This window comes from Equus asinus, chromosome 30 (assembly GCF_041296235.1).
Source record: "Equus asinus isolate D_3611 breed Donkey chromosome 30, EquAss-T2T_v2, whole genome shotgun sequence".
Classification (NCBI taxonomy): domain Eukaryota; kingdom Metazoa; phylum Chordata; class Mammalia; order Perissodactyla; family Equidae; genus Equus; species Equus asinus.
The window spans coordinates 19,461,968-19,486,888 of NC_091819.1; the positions used below are offsets into that span (position 1 = coordinate 19,461,968).

Genomic DNA, 24,921 nt, shown 5'->3' on the forward strand with positions numbered 1-24,921 from the left:
GCGGAAGAGTGTCTATGTCTAAATATACATGCATCACACGTGCTCACACATTCCACATACATCTGCACACATGCTTCGACTCTTCCAACCCTCCGTCCACAACAGACTTGCTGCTTCATTCTAATCTGAGGAACTTTTAAAAATTCTGACGCTTCAGCCACACTCCAGACCAATTAAGTTAAAAAGCTCTAAGGGCGGGACGCAGGCATCAATACGCTTTAAAACTCCCCCAGGTGATTCTAATATGCAGCCAATGATAAGAAGTGCCGCCCCAGAGAGTGGGTTCATCATTCGTTCACTTATTCACTCATTCCTTCAACAAATATTTACTGAGCATTAGGTATGGACCAGGCACTGCACTAGATGTTGGGGATAAAATGAGGACTGAAAAAATCATGATCTTGGATCTCATGGAATTGTCAATCTAATGAGGGGAGACTAATTTGATAATAGTGGATATGTCATTTAAAACGTACTAAGTGTTCTGGAGGAAAGATTATGGTTTTGTGAGCAGATACAGCATGTCTGACCTAGAGGACAGGTCAGGGGAGTCTTCACTGAGGAAGTGGCATTTGTCCTAATCTCCTCATGTAAGAACATCATATTGGATTAGGGCCCACTCTAATGACCTGATTTTAACTTATTATCTTTATAAAGATCCTATCTCCAAATACAATCACATTCTAAAGTACTGTGGGTTAGGACTTCAATTCAAATATGAATTTTGGGGGAACACGACTCAGCCCATAACAGGTTCTAATGGAACTCACTTGCCTCCTGGTGGCCGGCTAATCTCCCCTCCCCCAGGAATGAGGCCATATCCAGGCTCAGCGCTGACCACTGCTGCAGGCAAAGTGCGCACTTAGCAGTGATGGGTAGTCAGGTCAGCCTTGGAGAGGGAAAGTTCATGTTGTTGAGCCCGATCAGGTGCCTTCTCAGAGTTTCTACCTGCTGGGAAGATGTCCTTCACCACTGTAATTCAAGGTCACCCCTGCGTGGGCCTGTAATGCTGCAGCAGTCGACTCCGACTGGACCAGTGTATCAAGCAGCCCCATCTGTATGAGTCAGTGTTGTGGGAGTCTAGACCACTTGCTCATGGAACTGGCTTGTACCTTCCAGACATGCTCGAGCCCAATCTGCCTTCTATTTGACTATGAATCGTGTTGTACACGTTATGCTTTGATGAATCAGATGGCACCTACTTTGTGACAGACAGCTTAGGTCACGCGGTCACTTGCTATGTCATGGTAAACTTTTCAGTCTCTACTGGGACCCAGTAGCAAAGCAGGAAGCTATTTCTCAGAAGGAGAATCAGCAAAGGAGGGCAAGGCTTTACTCCAAAACGCTAGGCTGGTCAGAGGCTCCATTGAGAGAATTCTTATTTTCCACTGACACTTTGAGCACCATTGAATCTTCTTGATCACAAGGCCGAGGTGGCACAGAGTGACTTATGCCACAGCCTGGACCTACTGCAGAGCCTTCTCTTACCCCAGGTCCCACTCTAAACCAGCAGCCCCTGAGGCTACTTGGTAAAGGGCTGGAGCAGCGTACCTGGATGTGGTACATGTCACCTCTAAAATCTGAAGATAACCAGGACAACACAATAAGAACAATAGGAGCAGGGGCGCAACGTGATTTGATTTATACTTCTTAAAACTTGCTCTGGCTGCATTGTGGATAAGTGATTGAAGGGAACCAAAGGACAAGTGGAGAGTCCGGGTGGGAAACATTCCAGTAAGCCAGGCAAGAGATGGTGCAAACAACAGAGTGGAGTGCAGGAGACGGGCAGAAGTGGAGGGCTTCCAGGAGCTGTGAGGGTGATAGAGTGCCAGGACTCAGGGATGCACTGGAGCCTGAAGTATAGGGGAGGTGTGACGTCCTACCCTAGGTCCTGGCTTCCCACCCCAGTGGTGGGTGGTGCCATTCACAGAGTCTAGTGAAATTAGACCAATCAGGACCTGAATCCCAGCTCCTCCAAGTGCTAGTTGGATGAATTTGTGCAATCACCTCAACCTCTCTAGATAAGCTCCAGTTGTTAGAATTACATTAAAAAATATATATAAAGTGCTTAGACCATTCCTGACACACAGTAAGTGCTCATAATTATCCACTATCACTACGATTTCTACTTCTGCTGCTATATAACAACATAGTTATCAAGGGCATACACTTCCAAACTACCCAAGATAAACCATATGATGGAAGTGACCCACAGCATTTACGGAGGAAACACAGATATTGTCAAATATAAATTCCAAGTCCGGGAGTGGTAAGGACAAAGAGAAAGAACACGTGAAGTATATTACCAAGTTTTTTTCCTAAAGTGAGTGCATGAAGTGCTTTGGATAAAATTATAAGTGCTATTTTCTAAAACAGGACTTTATCAGTCGATATAAGTGTGTGTCTTTTGGGGACACATTTCACAATGACTAATGGAAAAACTTGACTCTGGCCTAAGATCCCCAACCCTGACCTCTAAGAATCACGAGCAGAGAGGCCCTGGGGAGAAGCGTTCAGGTCTGGGGGTTTGCCAAGCAGCAGGATAACTGTGCCACAGCAGGGACAGTTGCCGAAGAGAGATGGCCAAAGGCTACCCGAACAGATACCTCCCAGTAAATGAAACAGCGTAAAGTGGCAATAATGATTGCACAGCAAGTGAGGGTGATCAAGGCTGACAGGGCTCCCTTTCACTTCAGCTTTAGTAGAAGAGCGTTACCTCGGGTCCTGTGACCCCGAAAGGATTAACTGCTGAGAATGAACTTAAAGCCGCCATTCATCCACTGGACCAATATGACACCAGGAGGGGCGCTGCAGGCTTACCCAGTCCATCCATCTTTCATGCACCCTCTGCTGTCACCTCCTCATGCCAAGTAACAGAAGAATCAGGACAATCATTTAAGTACCTAAGAACCCATAGGACAACATATGTGAGAGGATAAAAGGGCTCAGGCTCACTGGGTTCAGAGGATCAAGGGATGGCTTCTGGAAAAGGAGTAGGGAGGTGATTTGCCCTCCCCATGATGACTTAGACTTTCCTTAGCCCAAAGGACCAACACAAATGGTACCAAAGATACATTCTGACTCAGCAACATTATTCCCACCTCTTTGCCACCTACATAAAGACCACAATGTTTGGCATATGTAGGTGCTGATTGAATGATTGTTGAAGGAATAGTAAAAAGAGAAGCCAAAAATAATGTTACCATTTTCATGCTATCAACATATCTTTCATGCCTTTAGTCATTCAAAACATGCTTATTGGGGACCTGATGTGAGTTGGGCATTGTTTCACTATGCTAAATTGTGGAGTTTTACTAGCGACAATGAGGCAAGGTCTTGCGCTCAAGGAATTCACACGTCTAATTAGGGAGACAATGAGCCCAAGGCAGTGGGTGTTATGATAGAGCTCTAACAAAGGTTGCCACAGGGAGCCAGGCTCCTTACGCAGGTGATCAACTGACCAGAGAAGATTATGGTCATTTATTCACCAAGTACTTGCTGAGTGCCTACTGTGTGCCAGGAACTGCCTAGAACCTGAGGATTCAGTGGGGATTGAAAATAGACAAGAACCAGGCCCTCACAGAAGATGAGATCCCAGACTTTGAAGTTGCAAAGATCTGGGCTCAAATTTCATCTCTACTCTTTAGCAGCCAGGTTATCTTAGGCAGATTAGATAACCTCAGTGAGCCTCTTTCTTTATCTGTCAAGTGGGAATAATAGTATCCACCTCTCACCTTATTATGAGAACTCAATGAGAAAACGCATATGCTTGTCCCCATTCTTGACACATCCTAGATGCTCAAATGCCTCTATATTGTAATTGCCTGTGCGTGTGTGTGTGTGTGTGTGTGTGTGTGTGTAATTAAAACCAAGAATTTCTCTTTATCCAGGCCTTAGTAAGTTGATATGAAACAAAATGTCAGGGTGACGAGTTCTAGAGAGTAAGAGAACAAGATTCGGGACAAGGTGTGCGTATGTGACTCAGCAGTTGGGCTCCCAGGTTCTCACCACCATGACCAGAATGTTCTGTACCCACAGGTGCATTTCCATTTGACTCACTGGTGAGATTTCTCTAGGGTAACAATTTTAAAAATTATTTTTAGTCATAGCCAAAAAAAATCAGAATCCACATCTTAGTATCTGTTTGAAAAATAAAGCTTTTTACCCCCCAGAAAGCTAGAGTTGTTTTTTCACATGGGACAGATAGGGTAATCAGTTTGTCAGCAAAACAAATCAGGACACACCTGATAGCGTTCCCACACCACACCAAAAAATATATGCATATAATATATAATAAATTATTATACAGATATTATTACTAAATTAACATGAGATACAAAAAATAGGTATTAATTTGAGATTATATATTATTCTATATTGTTTGCCTTTCTGTTATATAAGTGCCATTATTTCAACAAAACAATAATAGGACCATTTTGCAGTGTGAATTACTAGTAATTGACAGTAGAATTAATTAAACAAAAAATGTCTAAGAAAAATTAACAATATTTTCATAGTGTTTCTTCTCATACAGCAATCTATTTTAACTCATCGTAGGATACTTAAATTTTGTAGGCTATATTATTGTGTATTCTTAAGATATATGAATGTAAGGATTTTAAAAAAAGAGAACATCACCACCACAGGGCTAACTAAACTATTATCAATATTTACCCAAAAATAACAATGACATGTTTCTTTCCATCCCATGATATAGTAAGATGTTTTACTCTTTCTGGGTTTTTTTCCAATAATACTTCTCTGGACTGCCTGTGGCCTTTAGTACATCCTTCTTCTCTTTATGTAAAAATAAACCAGATGCAAATTCACTTTGACCTGCAGCTCTGCTCTTGCCAAACTCAAGTCCCTCTGATTCCTAGTGTTAGTCCAATGTGGTAACATCAAGCTTAATATGTACAACAAATGCATTTGAACTTGGAATCCTTACAATATTTCTTTCTTCTTTTTTTTTAAGATTGGCACTTGAGCTAACATCTGTTGCCAATCTTTTTTTTCTTCTTCTTCTTCCTCTTCTCTCCAAAGCCCCCCAGTACATAGTTGTATATTCTAGTTGTAGGTCCTTCTAGTTCTGCTATGTGGGATGCCACCTCAGCATGGCTTGATAAGCAGTGCTAGGTCTGCAGCCAGGATCTGAACCGCTGAAACCCTGGGCCACCGAAGCAGAGCATACGAACTTAACCACTTGGCCATGGAGTTGGCCCCAAAATATTTCTTATTAACAACCACATGGTTTCAGACTTGTAGGAATTCATCTCCAGCTCTGCAAAAATGTCCGCCCACTTTGTATTTGCAGGCTTATTTTGGTACACCAGTTGTTTGTCAATCACGTCCTTTGCATCTATAAATTCATCATTTGGCTGCCATGTCTAAATTGTCTATCATTTTTAAACACTATAAAGCACACTAGATGTCATCACAAGTTAAACATCTTCTCAGGGAAAATGGTTTTAAAGCAGAAAGGTAACTTGAGCTCATAAAATAGAAATTGAATTCCAAATAAGTTGGAGTTTTAGTAAAGATATTGAGAAAATTCGTTTAACTTGGCTGCCCTTTAGTGGTAAAGTTTTTTTTAAGTTCTGAGGTAGTCTTGTTTCCCAAAAGTGAATCATTTTTTTAAAACTGTGTGAGTTTTTATCACAACCAACACATAACATCAAACAACTCAGGTGCAGCCCGTTGATCCTCTTCAAGGCTTCTTACAGCCTCTTCAAAGATCATCTTGTTTTGAAGAAACAACTTATAAATTTCTGTTTGACTGTAATCCTTTTCTCCATTCTCATCCCCAATGCTTTTCCTCAAAGTCAGAAGACATTCTTCTCCCATACTTTGAAAACGTGATTTTACTGCAGGTCAGCATTTGAACATCCTTCCAATGGCAGCATCAATGACAGCAAACTCATAGGCACAAGTCTAAGGATGTCTCTTCCAATTTCTATAAAGTCAAAAATCTCGTTAAGTGCTTCTGCATATTTTGAGGATACTGAAAATTGATCAGCATCTTGCGTTTTGAAAGCCTCAATATCCCAGGTGAGCAAATCACACTCCCTTTTAGCAGTGTTGTATGCAAGGTGTGCAGGACATTGAGCAGGTAAGACTTTTTCATTTGTTTGATAAGAAATTTATAGACTAAATAGAATTTGCCGAAATTTACATTTGCACTGTCTCCTGAATGTGTATAGATGAGCAAACCCTAAGTTTCTATTTGGATATCAACAATCTTAAAGATGTTTTCTGCAGTTTCATTAAAATCTTCAAGAAATCAAGAAGCCCATTTGAAATTCCAGTTTTCAAATCAAAGCGCCTAAGAGCTGGGACAACACACTTTTTTGATACTGTGATTTGATGCATCATTTGATATACTACAGAAGACATGATGGTTGGTAAGTTCAACAGAATCACCTCTATACTGCAAGATGTGCATTTGTTATCAAAATGTCCTCTTTTTAGTTGCAATCTCTGAATCAAGAAATGTAACTTTACTAACTTCCATCGAGCAATCAAGAGAATGATGAATAATGGGTATTGGTGCGGTACAACCAAGCTAATTCAGTGACCACTATTCTTGAAGGAGAATTGGTGCCTTTGGGGGAGATGAAAACGTTTTGACTGTTATAAAAGCTGAATTTGGAAGATTGAATCTCCATATGTGCTTTCAATTCCCCATCTCTACCATTCCAAGTCACACATTCTTTTCTGCATATTGTGTAAATTGTCCTCTTTGGATCATTTGTCTCCCTTAATCCAGTTGTATGTGTCCTTACATCAATCATGAAAAGAACACAGTTGTTTAGTCTTCTTTTTCGGCGATGTCTGGGTCATGCTGGTGTTGGGATTGTCATTGTCCTTAGTTTCATTATCTAAACTCTTAGCAAATGTGGTCACAATATTCACCGTGTGAAAACTTGAACTATCACTTGATACAAAGCATAACAGTTAATCCATAGGCAAAGCCAAAGATGAGCTGTTGACACTCGTGATTACAATGCACTTGAATTACACACTCAAAGTGGTATCACTCAGTGATGCAACAAGAGATGATCCATTACTGAGAACTAGAAATCACAGTTGCCAACATCACTGTCTGGGGAAGAAAACAACAATAGTGACTATGGAAGGTGGATTATCTATGCTTATCCATTTGACACTAAATCAGTGTTGCTCTCAGCTCCCGTATTTTGGGCCGCTGTATGGTTTTCCCTCCAACCTTCCACACCCATCACCAAAAACCAGGACCTTTTACATCCTGAAAGTGGTTTTCTGCGAAGCAGGACTTTTAGTGCTAAAACCAGGCCAGTCCTGGCCAAAGCAGGACAGTTGGTCACTCTATAAGGTATTAGTCTCACCAGCGGTGCCTGGCAGCTGCCTCTCCCCGGGGAGGTTTAATGGTGTCACCAGAACGTGTTACCACACTACTGAACAGTGGAATCTCTCTCCACTCCAGACTCCAAGTTGAATGTAACTCCTGCCCCCTAAAGGTTTAAAATATTCCTCCCATCATCCCAGCTCTGAGAACGCATGCAACCCCCAGAACACAGAAGAGGGCTGACTGAGGGAGACAGAGAGCCACAACATCCTGTAGGCTGTCTTTTTAACTGGAATGTCAGGCAGTGCATTTTGAGGGAAAAGAAAGCTCTCCACAAAAGCAATCATTAAAATCATAGTAATCAAAGACTGTATCTTGAGCATTATTTAGCAAAATCTCTCTGTAATTAATAACCAGAGTCCTGTTATAGAAAATGAACATGCGGGGCTGGCCCGGTGGCACAGCAGTTATCAGCGGCCAGGGATTCGCCGGTTCGGATCCCAGGGGCGGACATGGCACTGCTTGGCAAAAGCCATGCTGTGGTAGGCGTCCCACATATAAAGGAGACGAAGATGGGCATGGATGTTAGCTCAGGGCTAGTCTTCCTCAGCAAAAAGAGGAGGATTGGCAGTAGTTAGCTCAGGGCTAATCTTCCTCAAAAAAAAGAAAAAGAAAAAGAAAATGAACATGCTATCTAATACTAATATAGTATTAGATATATTATTATATCTAATATCTAATAATATATTATTATATTATATCTAATACTATATATATCTAATATATTATCTAATAATAGTTTTCTGCATTTTTTGTTTGCATATTGGAGAATTTTGAAAACTGTGTACCTCCTTGCACATTTTTAAGTTGACATAAAAATTATACATACCAGAATGTAATTTCTGGTATATTGTAAATAATGACATTTTAAAATCAAACTGCTACATTATCCAATGAAACATCAGATCATAATCATTTGATATCCACCATCATTCACTTTAAAAACATGAGGAATGTGTTTTTTTTTTAATATTTGGAAATTTAACATCCTTCCTTGATTTATTTGAATTCATATTTCTATCCTGCTTCTCCACAAAAAAAAAAAATCTATCCTAATACCTTTTGTGGTTAAAATTCTTTGATCACCTCATCATACATGTAATAAAAATACGTATATTAATAGAAATTTCAATATTTTCCTTATTTTCTGTGACCTAAAGTGTTAAATGTTTAAAAATTTTTTGGATTACATTATCATTACAATGATTGTTAAGCACAATTGATGAACGCAAACCAAATATTTTTATAAATATTGATTATAATAAACATAAAATTATATTGGAACTACATCTCCTAGTCACATGAATCATGATCAAACTTTTCCTGTAGATAGGTTTGGCCGTGAGCCCACAATTTTACTTTTTGCTGATGAGTTAAAAATAAGTTAAACATTTTATAAGATTAAACAAGGATTGATTATAACTGGAATAAATATTTATTAATGTGATTTGATCATATAGATTTTAACTACAACTCTGCAAAAGAAATCATGTATAAGTTTTATCTATGTGTTTTAATTAATGTATGTAAAAGCTTCCTGTTACACTTGAAAGAATTAATGTCACTCCCCTGTATTGTTGTTCAAAGATGACTTGCTTCCCAGCTGGAGAGGAACAAGGAGTACTCCTTTGAAAAAAGCTTAAAAAAAAGTTTACATTTAGGGCCATTCTGGTGGCACTGTGCTTAAGTTCGCACATTCTGCTTTGGTGGCCCAGGGCCTGTTCGCATCCCAGGTGCAGACCTACTCACAGCCTGTCAAGCCATGCCATGGCAGGCGTCCCACACAAAATAGAGGAAGATGGGCACAGATGATAGCTCAGGGCCATCTTCCTCAGCAAAAAGAGGAGGATTGGCAGCAGATGTCAGCTCAGGGCTAATCTTCCTCAAAAAAAAAAAAAGTTTACATTTAAATGTCTTAAGAAATCTATTTTAAGCATTCAATATTTCTTATTGATGGTCTTTGCTTCACTTTTAAAAGACTCTCTCAATAGTCAGAGAATAAAAGAGGCAAAATTATCAAGCAAATTTGTCACTTCTCCCACCACCCCACTTCACCATGTATCTGAAACAGAATTTCCCAACATGGGGAACGCCGAATTCCACCTTTAACAGAAACAAGAGGAAAACCAGGAAGGACAGGAAGCCTGGGGTTCACAGTACCTTCAACACCCATGAAAGGAAGCCCTCCTGTTGCTGGCACCCAGAATATTTTACATCCCAGGGTAATATGACCATAATACGATTCAAAATGGATGAGGAATATGAAGAGCGTTTATGAACACAGGTATGTTCTCTAGGAAGGAACATCCCAATGAGGAGAGCTGAAGATCTGGAAATTGATTTCCTTAAAACTACACACTCTATACCTTTAAAAAGTTTTTTTTTTTTCACACCCCAGAGTTGCACACACTCTAGTTTGAAAACCATTGAATAGAAGAGTTTGGTTTTGCTGTGTCATATGTTGATCACCATCCAAGCACTGCCATTACTAGCTGTGTGACTTTCGGCAGGTTGTTTAGTCTTCCTGAGTCTCAATTTTATTGTGGGTAAAATGGGGACAATGGACATATATCATGAAGTTATAGCGACAATTAAATAAGATAATATATGTGAAGCAACTAATGCACTATCCAGCTAATACAATGGTAGGTCCTGAATGAATAATTTTTATTATCACCATAAGTTTGATTTTGATACAGAAGTTATAATTATTATCCCCCTGCACACGGCATAGGATTAGAAGAATAAAATAGGCACCAAAAAAGGATCCATAACAAAACTGAGTCTATTTTGCTACAGGTCGTAATGACTTAAGATTTCACTGATTGATGGTGGAGAAGAGTTAGTGACTGGAATCAGAATTTGTTGTGTAATCAATTGGTATAGTTTTTATCCAAGAGAATGGTTTAGTCATTCTCAACAATCCCATTGAAGTCTTTGTAAAGTTCCTTGTTTAAAATCCCTTTAGGAGTCTACTTCATCATTATAAGGTCTAATCCTCATGGATCATACAATTGGGTAAGTAGAACGCTTTACAAAATCGTTTCCTTAATGAGACACAGACCAGAGGTCATTTGTTTAGCCTATGAGTTTTGGAGGCAGGTAGACCAGGGTCTAAGTCTGAGGACCATCCTGGTTGCCATTTTCATCAGCTAGGATGGCTGAGTGATTCAACATTTTCTGAATTTGTAAACAGCAGGTAATAGCACTAACTTTTCAGAGTTAGTAAGGAAGAGGCATGTAAATCATCTAACAAAATACCTGATATGAAGTAGGTGGTCAACAGATGGAAGTTAGTGTTATTAAAGAAGATGAAAAGAAAAGGAAAACCAAAGTATCACATAAGGCAGAATGTTAAACACTGTGAAAAGCCATCAAGGGGCTATGATGATTCAAAGACAAGAGAAGGACAGCTTTTAGTTCTGGAAAGGGGTTATGGGGGAAGCGGCCTGAAAAGAGTGGCATTTGAGATTGTCCTCAAAGGATGGGTTGGATTTAGACAAGTGAGATGGGGAGAAGGGACAGAGAACGAACTGGTTTTATATTCCTTACTCATTCCTCGTAGCCCCAGGGTTGGATCATGTAAGGACACATTTCAGAATACCGTCTGGGGAATGTGCTCAGGCCAGCACTTCTCAAACCATCTTTTGGGTACACCAAAAGCTCTTAAAATTAACACAAACACACCACCAAACAGTCCACTGTGGTTGCACAAATTTGGGAAACACCAATATTGTGTCCCACTTTGCAAGTTACTGTGGGAATTAACATGTTAAAGATCCTGAGAAATCCTGAAGCAAATAAATCGTTTCCCTTAATTTAATCCAGCCTTTTCCATATTGTTTACGGCACAGCATACTATCTTCACGGCACATTTATTAACAGCTTGTGGAACAGGGTTCTGCAGAACCCAGTTTGGGAAATGTATCTTAGGCAAGACCTGGTTAAGCATCTGAATTAGGACTGTGGCTAGGGATTTGGGGAGAAGCAGGGAGAAGTGGGGTGAGAGCAGACGAGGCTGCTGGGAGAAGAGCTCATGGTGTGTCAACCAGGCTGATTGACCCAAGAGTCACATAGAGAAGCTTCATTGTAGAAAATTAATGAGCAGACAAAAGAATTTGATCATCCTGAAATTTGGCAATAGTGAATAACACTTTCTTCTTTAAACTCTAATCCTTTTAAGTTTTTTAATTAACTCTTCGCATTCTGTTTGCCAGCTCTTTTGAGAGCAAGAACTCCAGGCTGCTTTCTGCTTGTTTTGAAAGACAACTCTGTAGCCTGCCTCAAATTGGGTGTGAAACGGTTAAACGATAAAATGCAGGATCTCCACAGCCAGAGCTCTTTTTAATCGTTTTGCTCCTGGCATCTCTGCCTTCTTCCCAGTGGCAGACGCCTTTCAGTTCAGATCGCAGCTACACACATTTCTTCCCACTGAAAATCCAGAGGCTATAAAACAAGTCTCCCCACCTCCCATCACTCTGCCTTCCCCTCCTTCTGCTTGGCAGCCTCTGGGAAAAAGTCACAGGCAGCAGTTAAAAAGCATTTAGAGAGAAACGAAAAATTGGCAAATGACGAAAATAGAGACAGACGCCACTTTTGAGTAACTGTAAAGAGTATTAGACTCTTTTCAAATAGTCTTGGGAGATAACAACTTCTCTAAACTGCAATTGAGAAAATTTCAGTGCTTAAATTCCAAATTTGGAGCCACTGCAGATAACAGACTGAAAATTCTCTGTCGATAGTAGAAGGTCCTTGATATAAAAACAAGATAAACCACAAACAAGAGCATCTGTGGAACCTTGCCCAGCAAACTATATCAGAACAGACAAGTCTCCCAGACACACCTGGATGAGGATTTCAATAATTCCCACCATGGGGGAATTTGAGGTTAATTATTCAAACCACAACAGATAGTATATAAAGTTTGTTGTAGATAATTATGCTTGATTAAGTTTATTCTAAGGCAAACTATACATAGCTAATTCATACACGAATTTAGTCGTTCTGAGTTAATGTCGTCTGATGTGTTTATAATGTCTATAGTTAAATAACCCCTTTGAATAAGTGTATTGATTATATCTATACTAAGTAGACTTTTACTCACAATTGCAGACAAGATTTTGGTTTTTTAGAATGAAAGACCAGATAAGCAACATGTCTTCCGATTGGTCACCTTAGCCAGGCTTACTCTTGTCTAATACGCCACAGATGACCTGCTATTTATTGATGGTATGGCTTTCTCCAAATACCTATGACTATAGATTAGCTTTAGATACTCTGAACTGAGTGTTAGCTTTGCTTTGCTGAAACGAAACACTAAATGCAGCATCATGGATGTCTTGCATTAACATTCTAATTCAAAGAGCATTAGGGCCTTACCATTTCCTTCTATTGTGTAGAAGTCTGTATCACAAGACTGTTTTTGACTCTGAAAAATGGCACTGCTCTGGGATGCCCACTCTCCCTCTGAAAAGTGGGACTATGGATAGATAACAGTAACTTTTCCACCAACTCCTCAGAGCTGACGGCAACATAATAAAATATCAGTCAGAGCCAGAAAGATGCTTTATGGACAGGATGTTTTAAGAGGAGGGCCAGGTAGGAAACAGTACCACCAATCACTACTCAAGAGTCTCATTGTGCTGTTGACCACACGATGCAAATTTTATCTTGGAGAAGAAAGGTCAGACATAATAAGAGAATCGCCCAGAGGCACATGACAATGCAGGGGCACGGGTGGCAAGAAGGAGGCTCTCCCAGCCCCTCCCATGCCCCTTTCCCAATTCACTTGCTCCCCTTACAGCCAGTCTTCTCACATAGTATTTTCTTTCTGGATGATTCACTTTGCTCATTGAACGCGGGGAAAACACATTCACCACAATCAAAGCAGCATTTGTGAGGAGCGATTGCTCACTCTTGTGTCCAATGGCTTCCACTGATTGTGCGCAGAGAAAAAAAAACTGGGACCGAGACACACACACTCTGAATGTCCTGTGCTGACAGGAGGAAGACTCCAGATAAACTCCAAACTATAGTCCCTTGGTTTCTTTCCTTTCTGCCTCCTGTTGGAGAAATGTGGAATGCTGGCCAGCACCATTGAAAAGAGTCTTTCCTTTAGCCCTTACATAGCAGCGATGCCTGAAGGAGAAACAGGTACTGGAAAGAAGGCTTTCCATCAGAAGGCGTATATCAGAAACATCTGGAAAAGGAGGGGAACTTTTTAAGACTTTCCTCCCATCCCAGGAAATTTTGATCCACCCTCATGGGGGCCTGCTCGACGTCTCCTCTATCCTCTCCTGTTGAGAGTCGGCATACCAGGGACACACTACTGCTGATGATATTGCGCATCTCCCTCACTATGTAGAGTCAACAAAAGCGGAGCAAGAAACACTGCTATGGAGATTCTTCACTCAATCTCGACTAAGCTGAACTTTTTGCCAAAGAAAACAGCTAAAGCTCTGCTGGGAAGGCTGTGACTAGTTAAAAACATCTGAGGAGTGTCCAAGGTCAGGAGCGTTTAAACCGGACCATAGAAGCCATTGAAGGATCTATCTGGTCGCCAGGTGGAGGAACAGCTAGGAGAATGCAGAGCAATAAATTGGTAACAAGGTTAGCAACACAGAGTGTTTAGGGTCCCATCATGGAATCAAGTTCAAGGCAATGGTCAGAGTCAGGAAAGGTAAGGGAAAGACGTGGGTGAGAGTCAGGGCTAGAGTAGAGTTGAGCAGAGTAGAACCAGGGAGACGAGGGCCAGCAGAAAGGAGCGTTGGATGGATATGAATGCCTGGCTGCCTCAGTCGTGAGTCTCCCACGTGATGAGGCTCTTCTGCTTCCCTGACCATATGTGGGCTGGAACCCATTCATGCTTTAGGGGCAGATCTGCTCACAGGTATTACCCACAAACCTCGGGTGCCTCTCAGCGTCCTTAAGAATATCGTTTTACTTAAGGAAAGGAAGGTGCACTTTTCTACTGTTTTCTTTTGATTTTCTATATGAAATAATTGCAAAAGGTGTGTCGTTAAGGTCTTATTTTTACAGCAAAATATCCAGCTTTTTGCTATGTTGGATTTAATCCCATATTTAGAAAAGTCTGACTTCTTGATGTGGCGATTGGGTTCATGTCCCCAACTCCACATTAGCATCTTCCTGTGAACTCAAAGGCTAATAAAGTCGAAGCCACCCATCTTCTTCCCATGTCCTAATCTTGTAAACCTAACACCTTACGTACTCTCTAGCTTTGCACAGATATAAATGATGGCAAGACAAAATGCATGTTTAACACGTACCTCCAGACAAGTGAGACAGCTGTCACAAATATTTGATGGCCAGAGCTTAATTGTTGTGATATGTCTAAGGATGGCAGGATTCTGGAAAGAATGTTTTGGCTCATGTTCTGCAGCGTTACCACTGTAAGAACAACTGCCATGTTGTGCTAGGTGTCTTGGTTCCAATTTATATTTCACTCTATGAGGCAGACTTCAGACAGAAGAGCTTCTGACCCAAAGCCCCTTGATGTCTTATCAAGCCACACTGGATTTGGACCATTGCTTCTGGGACTCCAGCTAAGTCTTTTAACACATTTCATCGAATAAACTAAATCTGGATATCCTATGTCACTCCAAAGGGAGGAAGTAAAATCCACTTTACTCTCAGATCATCAGGGGCCCAAACCTTGGTCAGAGAAGGCAGAGAAAAATGTATAAGATTAGATCAAGTGGTAAGGGGTGTTTGGGCAAGATTTCTGCCACATCTCTGGCCTCTGTCTTGAACTTGAGCAACAGGCGCCATTGGTGTCCTTAATTAGAACATAAATACATTAGTGAATTCTTACAAATATGAAGAAACTAGCCCTCTCACTTCCTTTACTGAAGAAAATGTGTTTCTTCAGGAAATTATGAAGATACTTAAATTCCGTGTTAATTGAAATTAATTTGCTATGAAGTAACTTGGTAAATAAAATTATTTCTTCTTCTTACTACAATGACTAATTATTGTTAAAATAAAATGCAGTAAATGAATTGTACTTCTGTACTTCTGTAAACAGAAAAATGACATTTGTTTTATATTAGGATTATCAATTTCAAAATAATTGGAGTAGAATAAAATGTGTACAAAAATTGTGCTGAATATCATTTGGCCTTTTTGATTATGTAAAAGGTACTTCAGAATTGTCATTATAAACATTCATTGAACTGGGGTTGGGTTGAAATGCCAGTTGGAAAGGAAGTGTTCTTGATTTCGATTTGTTTTAACACTACAAATGAAGAATAAAAGTGAAATATCTAGAAATAAAATATATCAACTTGATTTACAATGGCACCTAAGTGACAGCCCTGAAACATCTCTCAAATATTTCTGAGTTGCCTGATAAATATTTTAAAAAGATAAAATCTCACATCACCACCTAAAACTAGGACCCACAATCACGCTATTGCAAAAGTCTTGGAGATATTTTCTCTAATAATAAAGCTGATGAAATGCAATTTGCAAAACAATCAGTGTCCCATGTTTACTTTGCTGCTGAAAACATAGCAAACCTGCCAATCTGAAAGAAGGCAGGAAGATGCTTATGAGTTTTCTGACTGCTAGCGCTGGTTTGAAATGACAAATTCTGGCATAATGAGAAAATTAGGCAGCAAAATCCATGGGCAGAAGGTTGGGGGGTTGAGACACGGTGGGTAAAGTCATGGGGCAGATTATCAGAACAGCAGCTGCTTAGATACAGTCCATACAGTAGCTACATAATGCTCTTTAGACACAGTCAAAATTTATGAGGATCCCCAAGATTTTCAGATTGTGAGCACCAAAGGGCAAGGATTTTGTTTCCTGTTCACTGTGACATCCCCAGCATCTAGCAGAGTATCGGACACACAGAACATGCTCAAAAATAGTTATTAAATAAGTGGAAAGAAGGAAGGAAGGAAGGAGGTAGGGAGCAGTAAGGGAGAGAAGGAGGATGATATAGACCTGCTTACATCCAACAGTAAGAGTCTAACACTTCTTGGGAAGATATTTGGTCTCAATTAATTTCTCACAATTAGAAATAACTTTGAAGTAAAAACCTTATTCTCGGGAAATTATTTTGAGATTAGATTGAAATTATTCTATCTATGCAACAGCATATCTAACAAGTGGTGTGGCGCTAGCTACACACCCACACAACACAATATAGACTTATATTTAAAAATAAGCCTCAGTACATTTAAATATTTATTTTTAAAGATTGGCACCTGAGCTAACATCTGTTGCCAATCTTCCTTTTTTTCTTCTTCTTCTTCTCCCCAAAGCCCCGCAGTATATAATTGCACATTCTAGTTGTAGGTACTTCTGGCTGTGATATGTGGGACGCCGCCTCAGCATGGTTTGATGAGCAGTGCTAGGTCCACCCAGGATCTGAACTGGTGACCCCTGGGCTGCCAAAGTGTAGTGTGTGAACTTAACTACTTGGCCACAGGGCCAACCCAGCCTAAGTACTTTTGAGGACCCCTGCCTACGCCATATTATCCTGCTGGGATTCTTGGGTCTAATAAAAATATAATCAGTAGGTAAGGATATTCCAGCCTCATTCCTCCCTGCCTCTCTCCTCTTTTCAGGGATATTCTTATCAGGAATAAACTGAAAGCTCCCGGGCTCCTCCCCTCCTCACTCCATCTGCAGCCCAATTTTAAGGGGAGAAATTCAAGTGAGTCTGTGTGCAAAACAGACACACTAGAGCTTCAGTGTTTGTGGAAAAATCCAAGAATACCATTTCAAGTATTGTGCCATTCATCCCAGAGAGACCAAACAGAGGGATTTGTAGTTAATGTGAGGGCCTCTGTAATCAAAATGAGGTAAATGAACCTCTACTATGATAAGGCGAGGGCTATTTCATAAGAAGTAGGGTCAAAGCCGTGTTAAAGAAGGTAAATGAAAAAGTAAAATTAGTTCTCTCCATGGCGAGGTATGATTGCTCTTGGGTAATTTAAGAGAAATTAGCCAAGTTTATTGCTGCTGGAGTGGCGTCATCTCACCTAGTGAGCCAACCACGCACATCCCCCAACCCCAACCCCACTCCCCATCCACATTTGGCTGAGATGGAGCCTGAGTTCAGCCACCTCTCCCCTTTGGGGCCAGCAGAAGCCCACAGGGGAGATTCTACTGACTCCAACTGAAGCCCGAGGTGGCTGAGTGCATAGGACACAAGAGGGATTGGGGCTTAGACTCCTTTCATCTGTGGGGAGGTACAGTGTGCCCACAGGAAGAAAGGGGGCCTTACGGAGAGTATTCCTGACATGGGAAGAACATGTGAAAGACTGGGGAGATAGAGCTGGGAAATGACAGACAACTCAATGAGGCCTGGCACTGCCCTCGGCTCACTCTGCCTCAGCCATCCCTCTACATTATAAAGGAGCAAGTCAGCTAAATAAACACACAGCTCAGGGTCCTGTGCTCTGTAATGCTTTGGGACATTTGGCTCAACCCTTCATTCACATTTCAGTGCACGAGTTTGGTCTCAGGACTCCTATTCAGTCACCTCCTCAAGGCTGCCTACCATGTCCTTACAGATTCCCAGTCTCCCCATCTCTCAGGTGGAGAGTTAGTTGATTGGTGAGTCTCTCTGCCTAGTCATGTGTAAATGTCAGGACAGGTCCATTGGCAACCTTTCCTCATGGAAGAGAGGATGGGGCATTCCCAACAAGACAGAAAGGAAGCGTTCCCAGAAACTCTTTCCAACACCGCTTCCTGTGCCACTTTACTACAAATAAGAGAGGGATGAAATAGCTCAGCTAACCCTTCTTGCATCTTAGGACTTGGTTCTTTAACTCCTATTGTTTGAGGAAAGAAGTTTGGATGGTCACATATGGGAGATTAAAACTAGCCACAAATGCTTTCAACTTCTCACATCAAAAGGTAGTGCATTTTCTTACTCCTTAAATCTGGATTGGCCTTGTAACAGTCTTTGGCCAATAGGATGTGGCAGAAATGACAATCTGCAAATTTGAGCCCTGGCCTCCAAAGGCCTTACAGCTTCCCAGAACATGATGCCATGTGAACAAGCCCAAGGTAGTATCTTTGCAGAGGAGAAACCACATGGAGAAAGGGGTCCTAGAAATTCTCTGATACTTCTCATGTAACATGGTAGAGTTTAAATGCCTTCCCCTTGAAAATGGATTGGCCTTAGTGACTCCTTTTTAATGAATATAATGTAGTGAAAGTGACTTTGTATGACTTCTGAGGTCAGGTTAGAAAAGGCAGTACAACACCCACTGGGCTCTCTCTTGGACACACATCTTGGGAGCCCTGAGTGGACACATAAAAAGTCTGGCTACCCTGAAGCCGCCATGGTGGGGAGAACACATGGAGAGGCCACATGGAAATAGAGCAAGACACTCAAGGAGCCCCAGCTGTTTGAGTCTGCTGAGCATCCACCAGCAGACATGTGAGTGAGTGAGCTTTCACATGATGCCAGCCCCAGACGTCAAGCTGGCATCTAGCCTGGTGCCAGGTGGAGCAGAGATGAGCTATTTCTGCCAAGCTCTTCCTAAATTTCAAATCTGTGAGCAGAATTAATGTTATTTTAAGCTACTTAGTTTTGAGATGACGTATTAGCTAATAATAGATAAGATACACTATTGCATTTTCTTAATCTGGTTTGTTTCATAACTTGAGTTCTGGTTAGGGATGTACTTAAGCAGCATGGGTCAGTAAGGAAGAAGCAGCTGAGACCAAGAAGCTGGAATTAAGAGGGATGAATGCTGGCGATACCTGCCTCGGCTTTAGCAGCATCATGAGGGGTCCAACACATGATGTTTAAAGGTGAGGGGAACTCAAGTGAAGGCAGAGGAGAGGGAACAATCCAGCAAGTCTAAGTAAACATTTTCAGGTAGGTAGGCAGAGACCACATGGTAGCCACCCATTTGTGGGACCACATCAGGGCTAGGGGTATAGGGAAAACAATTCTCCATCCCAGAGGAGGGACTTCCCTTTCTGTCTTAAGACTTAGTTGAAGAGACAAAAGTAACACACATGAAGCCTTTAGAGGGATAATTAAGTGCTCAATTACTTGGACTATGCATTCAGAGAACAGAAAGTTTCAGAGAAACGTGAAAACTATCTTCACACAACGCTATTCATATTAATATACGTATCACTAGCTGACCTTGCATTAGGTGCAAAAAGCTGGATTGAAGATGGGTCACAGATGCATTCTATGGCTAGAAGACAATAACAACCTATTTCCTACAAATGAGTGAAAAGGATCTGTGAAAAGAAACCACCACTATTCAGAAAGAGAAAGGTCCAGACTCCACAGTAGTTTGAGCGTAACAGTGAGATTTCTCAGTCAGCCCTAAATTATCATCTTTCCTCCCATCAGTGCTTTTGGGGAGCCTATTGTATATTCTTTTTTATTCATGGACTATTTGCTCGAGGATCAGCATCATATTTTTGTACAGGTTAAACTGAACCTCTAACCATGAGAAAAATCTTGTGTTCTGATCAGCAGGATGGAAAACAATGGAATTGAAGCCATAAATACTGAGAATTTGTTAGGGGTTGATGGGTAACTTATTTTGTATCTGTGACTATCTGAAATAATCTCATATTCTCACTGTGAGATGTTACCACAGACTTTCTACCCATTTGCCAAGAAGAACATGGAGAAAGGGAGCAATGTCAGAGAACTGTGTTCAAAATAACTATCTGTTGCTATTGGTAACTAAGACTTGGAGTAAATTGAACTATAGGAATCTATGCCCCTTTTTGATTTTCAGACAGTTGAAGCTTTTAGAAAAGGCACTTAGTTTATTTTTGGGTTTTATGGTTCAAATATTTCTCAGAAGGTCAGTGGGCCTTGGGAAGGTTTATATCCCATATTTAGATTACTAAAGCTATGTTTTAAATAAGATCATTTTGGACTTACCCAAAATTCAAACTAAAAAAACCCTGTAAGATAAGGAGGATTTTAGCAGCCAACCCAACCACTTGTGTGTCCCCATTGAAGGGCAGCATCAAGATCCTCTCACTTCATGGCAACTATTGCTAATACTCCATAGACCTTTCCAGAGTCCTCTTACAACTCATTTTGTTGTTGTTGTTGTTGTTGTTGTTGAGGAAGATTCACCCTGAGCTTATGTCTGTGCCAATCTTCCTCTATTTTGCACATGGGTCAACGCCACAGCATGGCTGCTGATGAGTGGTATAGGTCCTCTTCCAGGAACCGAACCCAGGCTGCCAAAGTGAAACACACCAAACTTAACCATTAGGCCACGTGGCCAGCCCCAATTCATTTGTTTTTTTCCTCAGTACTCACCCTGTGTTCACTCTTTGGACCCAACAAAGGAATTTGGCTTACCCAGTATATACCATATTGAGATTGATGGGGTTCGGGGCAGGCCTCCCCAAAATGCACCACTCTGGTATTCAGATTATTTCAAGTTGAAGACAAAACAGGCTCAGAAGACTCAGGAGGAACATTTGACTTTCCCCCTAAACTGCCTAAAAGAAGTTAACATAGAAGGCCTATTCCAGGAAGGAGCTAATAACATAATATAGCTATAGTATAAGGTAAAATAGATGTGATAGAAAGTCACCAACAAGCCCATTTTTGGCCCAGCAAAACTTGTTTAACAAACTTTTGCATTTCCATCTCCATGTAAATTGTCTTCCTCCCCTCTGAATCCCACACCACTACCCCCAACATCCTCCTTTGTCTTTAGCTGTAAATGATATTTAAGCTGACAGCTCAGCCATTTTCTTGAGTTACTCAGTTTTCCTGGGTTTCTGCCATGTATACATGTTATAAAGCTTGTTTGATTTTCTCCTGTTATTCTGTCTCATGTCAATTTAATTCATAGCCCAGCCAGAAGGACCTAGAGTGGGTAGAGGATTTGTATTCCTCCCCTACAGGATTTTTGCAGTTGCAAGTAACAGCATATTCAACCCAAACAGGCCTAAATTGAAAAGGGAATGTATTGGCAAGTAACTAGAAATTTCAGAAGCTCAGGTACATCATGAAGCAGGTGCTCAGATGATAACTCCAGGACCTATTTTTCCTCTGTGTTGATGCCATTCTCAGTCAGGCTTCCCTTTATGGACCTAAAATGGCTCCCACTTGCACTGGGAACAACTTCCTTCTAGGTTCAAATCTGGTAGAAAAGAGTGGGTGTCTTTGACTAGGAATTCTCAGGAAAATTCCAGAGATTCACATTGATTAGACTAGTCTAGGTCTCATTCCCACCCTTGTGCCAAGACAATATGGTGCACCAACTGATTTAGGTGTCAATTCAGTTTCCACCCCGGGGGCCAGAGCCCCATGTAGACCACAAGGAATGAAATGAAGAAGGAACGGATTCCAAAATGAAAACAAGGGCTATTGACAGAAACAGAAGGATTGGATACTAGGAAATCACGCCACAAATACCCGTTCCATCCAGCCTTGACCATTAGCTCTTCCTGGTGTCGACGAAAATAATCCATAACCAATCTATAAATGAAAATTTGGGTGAGTTTATTCTGAGCTTAAATCTGAGGATTATAACCCGGGAGAGTCTTTCCACAAAGGAACAGAGCACTCCAAAGAAGTCGGGGTATAAGGGTGGTTATATACCCTCAAAGAGGATGTTTCACATAGGATTGAAATGTCCCTTTTACAATAGTCGCGAGACTGCTCTGTCGGCACAGCGATTGATGGAAATAGCAGGTAGGTCTGCTGTCTCTGTGAACACAGCAGGGTGTCAGTCTGTTGTCTCCAGCTGGGTGGTCACAGGTGAGCTGGGAGGTGAGTGCAGCAATCAGTTCCTAGCCTAAAGAAAAATGCTAATGTTGGGGGGGAAGTTGCATCTTTATCTCAAGGGCCTTTGTTCTGGCCAAAGGAAATGTCTAAGCAGATATGCAATGAGTGCTCAATAGCCAGTCAGGCCCTTTAGGAGGAAAAAAAAAGAGAAGTCAGGCCGAATTAGGTTTATACCAAATGGCTTCCTCATATACTCCAATATATCCTATTGCTTGCCATTTTTATTTGTCACTGGGCTCAGATTATATTCAACACTCCAGCCATACTGAGTTCTCCTCATCCCTAAGTTGACATGCTCTCTTTCCTCTTCATGCCATCCCATATGCTGTGATATGTGGAATGAAGTCTGGCCAATCCCCTGCCTGTCATGAAAGAGTGTTAATGAACTTACTCTAGGACATAGATACATAATTGGGGTCTTTGGATTCCATCCAACGAAACACCCTATAGACACCAGGGTTGCTATAGACCCATAGAAATGAGCATTATTGCTTCCAAAATGTATTGATTATATAAACCGAAGCATATCTTATTTAAAAATTTATCCTTATGTGGAAGAATGTTGATAAAATTTCTGCAGCTGACATGTAGTGCCCAGAGCCACTTAATATGGTGGCCAATAAAACTGAGGAGTGCTTTCATCTCTGATGTCTTAAAAGTGTTTAAAGACTTAGCCTCCAAGCAATTAATCCCTTTGAAACTCCTAGGCATCTGACATGGTCATTCAGCCTTGAGAAAAGAAGGCCACCTTCAAATATATGAAGGACTGTGAGCTAAGTAGTAAAGTGAAGGAAGTAGACTTATTTTGTGATTTTTTTTTCTTGAGCATATGAATAGAGCAAATAGGAGAAGTTCAAACAGAGCCCATTTCATTCAACATACATTTATCAAGAGCCTGCTAAGTACCGGGGGTGGGTACGTAAGGTAACATCCCTGCCTTCAAGGTGCAGAGTCTAGCAGGAAACAGTGTTGTGAATAATACACACATTAACACACACATTAACACGCACATTAACAAATGCCCCCAAGGGTGGCAGTGACCCAGATTGAGAACCACTGCACCCTTCTCACTTCCAACATTCCCACCTGGAAAAGAGGTGAGCAGTCTTGGGCTTTGCAACATTCTAGGCCTGCTTGGCATCTTCCAAATGATGACTCCTCTTCCCCTGTTTTCTTCCTTCCCATTAAATCCTGCTGTGTCAAGACTCTCCCGGCACTTTTCTGCTGCTTTCCCTACAGTGGCGAAAGGCCTGTGAACTGGAGGGAGGCTCACTGAATAATTTAAAGGCGGCTTCTCACTTCTAGAAGCGATGCTCCAGTTACCTAAGATAGCATCAGGCCACCCAGCTATCCGCCTGTGCCTGAGGCTGGTATACGCTAGTGGTGGCTTCAGCTAAAATAGCCAGTGAGTCAGCAGTGGCAATAACTACCCCCAAATTCTCATGAATTATGGACTCACTCTAAATTGAGGGATGATGCTGTGTGTGGAAAAGGAGCTAGTTAGATTAGCTGGTCAGCAGCAGGACAGCAGGAAAAAATCATCACTTATCTGTGCTACGACAACGCAATTATGATTATTTACATTTTTAACGATCAGGTATGAAAGTGTTATCTACTTCCTCCTGACTGCCACCACCCTCAGTCACTTCAAAAAGCACCTTCACCAGGGAATTCAGAGAAACACAAATCATTAATACTTTTGAATCCTAAATATAAAGAGCAGTGAGACTCCTTCTGTGAGGAAGACAAAGTGCGCGAGGATCTAGAACTTCCAAACAAGCTTTGTTAATTTAAATCCCCAACAAAAATTTGTTCTGAACATTCTTTAAATTATGATCATACTCGCCAAATTTCTAGGTGTGACATTCAGAAATACACTGACTTAGGGTTAAATATTGCATAAAGCTAAAGCTAGAGAAAGAATGGAAATAAATCCAAGACACAGGTCCTCTTTATATCCAGTCTGTGAAGGTTGCTCTTATTAGTTTAATTAAGATCCTGGATTAATTTAGGTAAGCTCCCCCCTGATTCATTCCTTTCCCATGCGGGGGACCCAGCATGAGCCTAAGCTGGATTCGCTGTAGGACTCAGGCATGTCAAGGCATGTTGCAAGGATCCATGGAGGTGGGGGTCGGGAGTTACTTACATGAGGGATAAGGGAACCTTCTGGGAAAAAGTCTCCTTTACAGGAAATAGACTTTTAAGGCAAACAAGTTTGATACAGGACAGAGGTCCAGAATGGGGGGGGGGGGGGGTAAAAGGGCAAAAGGGGTGAAGTGGGAGCCTCTGGGAGGTTGAAGGAGCCCCAAACTACTTCTGTTTTTGAGACTCATGAAATATTACACACTAAGAAATATCAATACTGGGTTATGAAAACAGGCATGTTTTACAAATTTACATTTAACATATAGATTTTTTTAACATCAAAATAAAGACACCTTGCAAATAATTGTGCAGGATAATTAAAGGATTTATAAGCATTACTAATTCATAATTCAATACAAGTGAGGTGACCCAATACAGGAACACAAGAAAAAGGCTGTATGATGAACACTGTCTTCTTTCAGTTCTGGAGGCATCTCCCTGAGATGGAATGAAGGACCTCATTCCAGGTCCATGACTGGCCTGTGGTGGCTGTGTCTGTCCCTCAGCGTGTCCTCCTGCTCAGTCCTCACTGATGCAGCCTGAATCTTATGGCTAAGATTAAGGGGCTGCAGGAAAAGAGCAAGTCAAAACCACAAGAGCTCTTTATCTGTAACCTCTG

General features: G+C 41.2%; 1 long non-coding RNA gene across 2 annotated transcripts in view; it reads right to left on the reverse strand.

Moving 5' to 3' along the window:
• The window catches only part of LOC139042573 (uncharacterized), a 63,944-nt gene extending 40,431 nt beyond the window's left edge, over positions 1–23,513 (reverse strand). For both annotated transcript variants that reach the window (XR_011499462.1, XR_011499461.1), the window contains exon 1: positions 23,244–23,513. This is a non-coding gene — a long non-coding RNA (uncharacterized lncRNA). The remainder of the gene's footprint in view (positions 1–23,243) is intronic.
• Between the last annotated feature and the right edge of the window lie 1,408 nt (positions 23,514–24,921).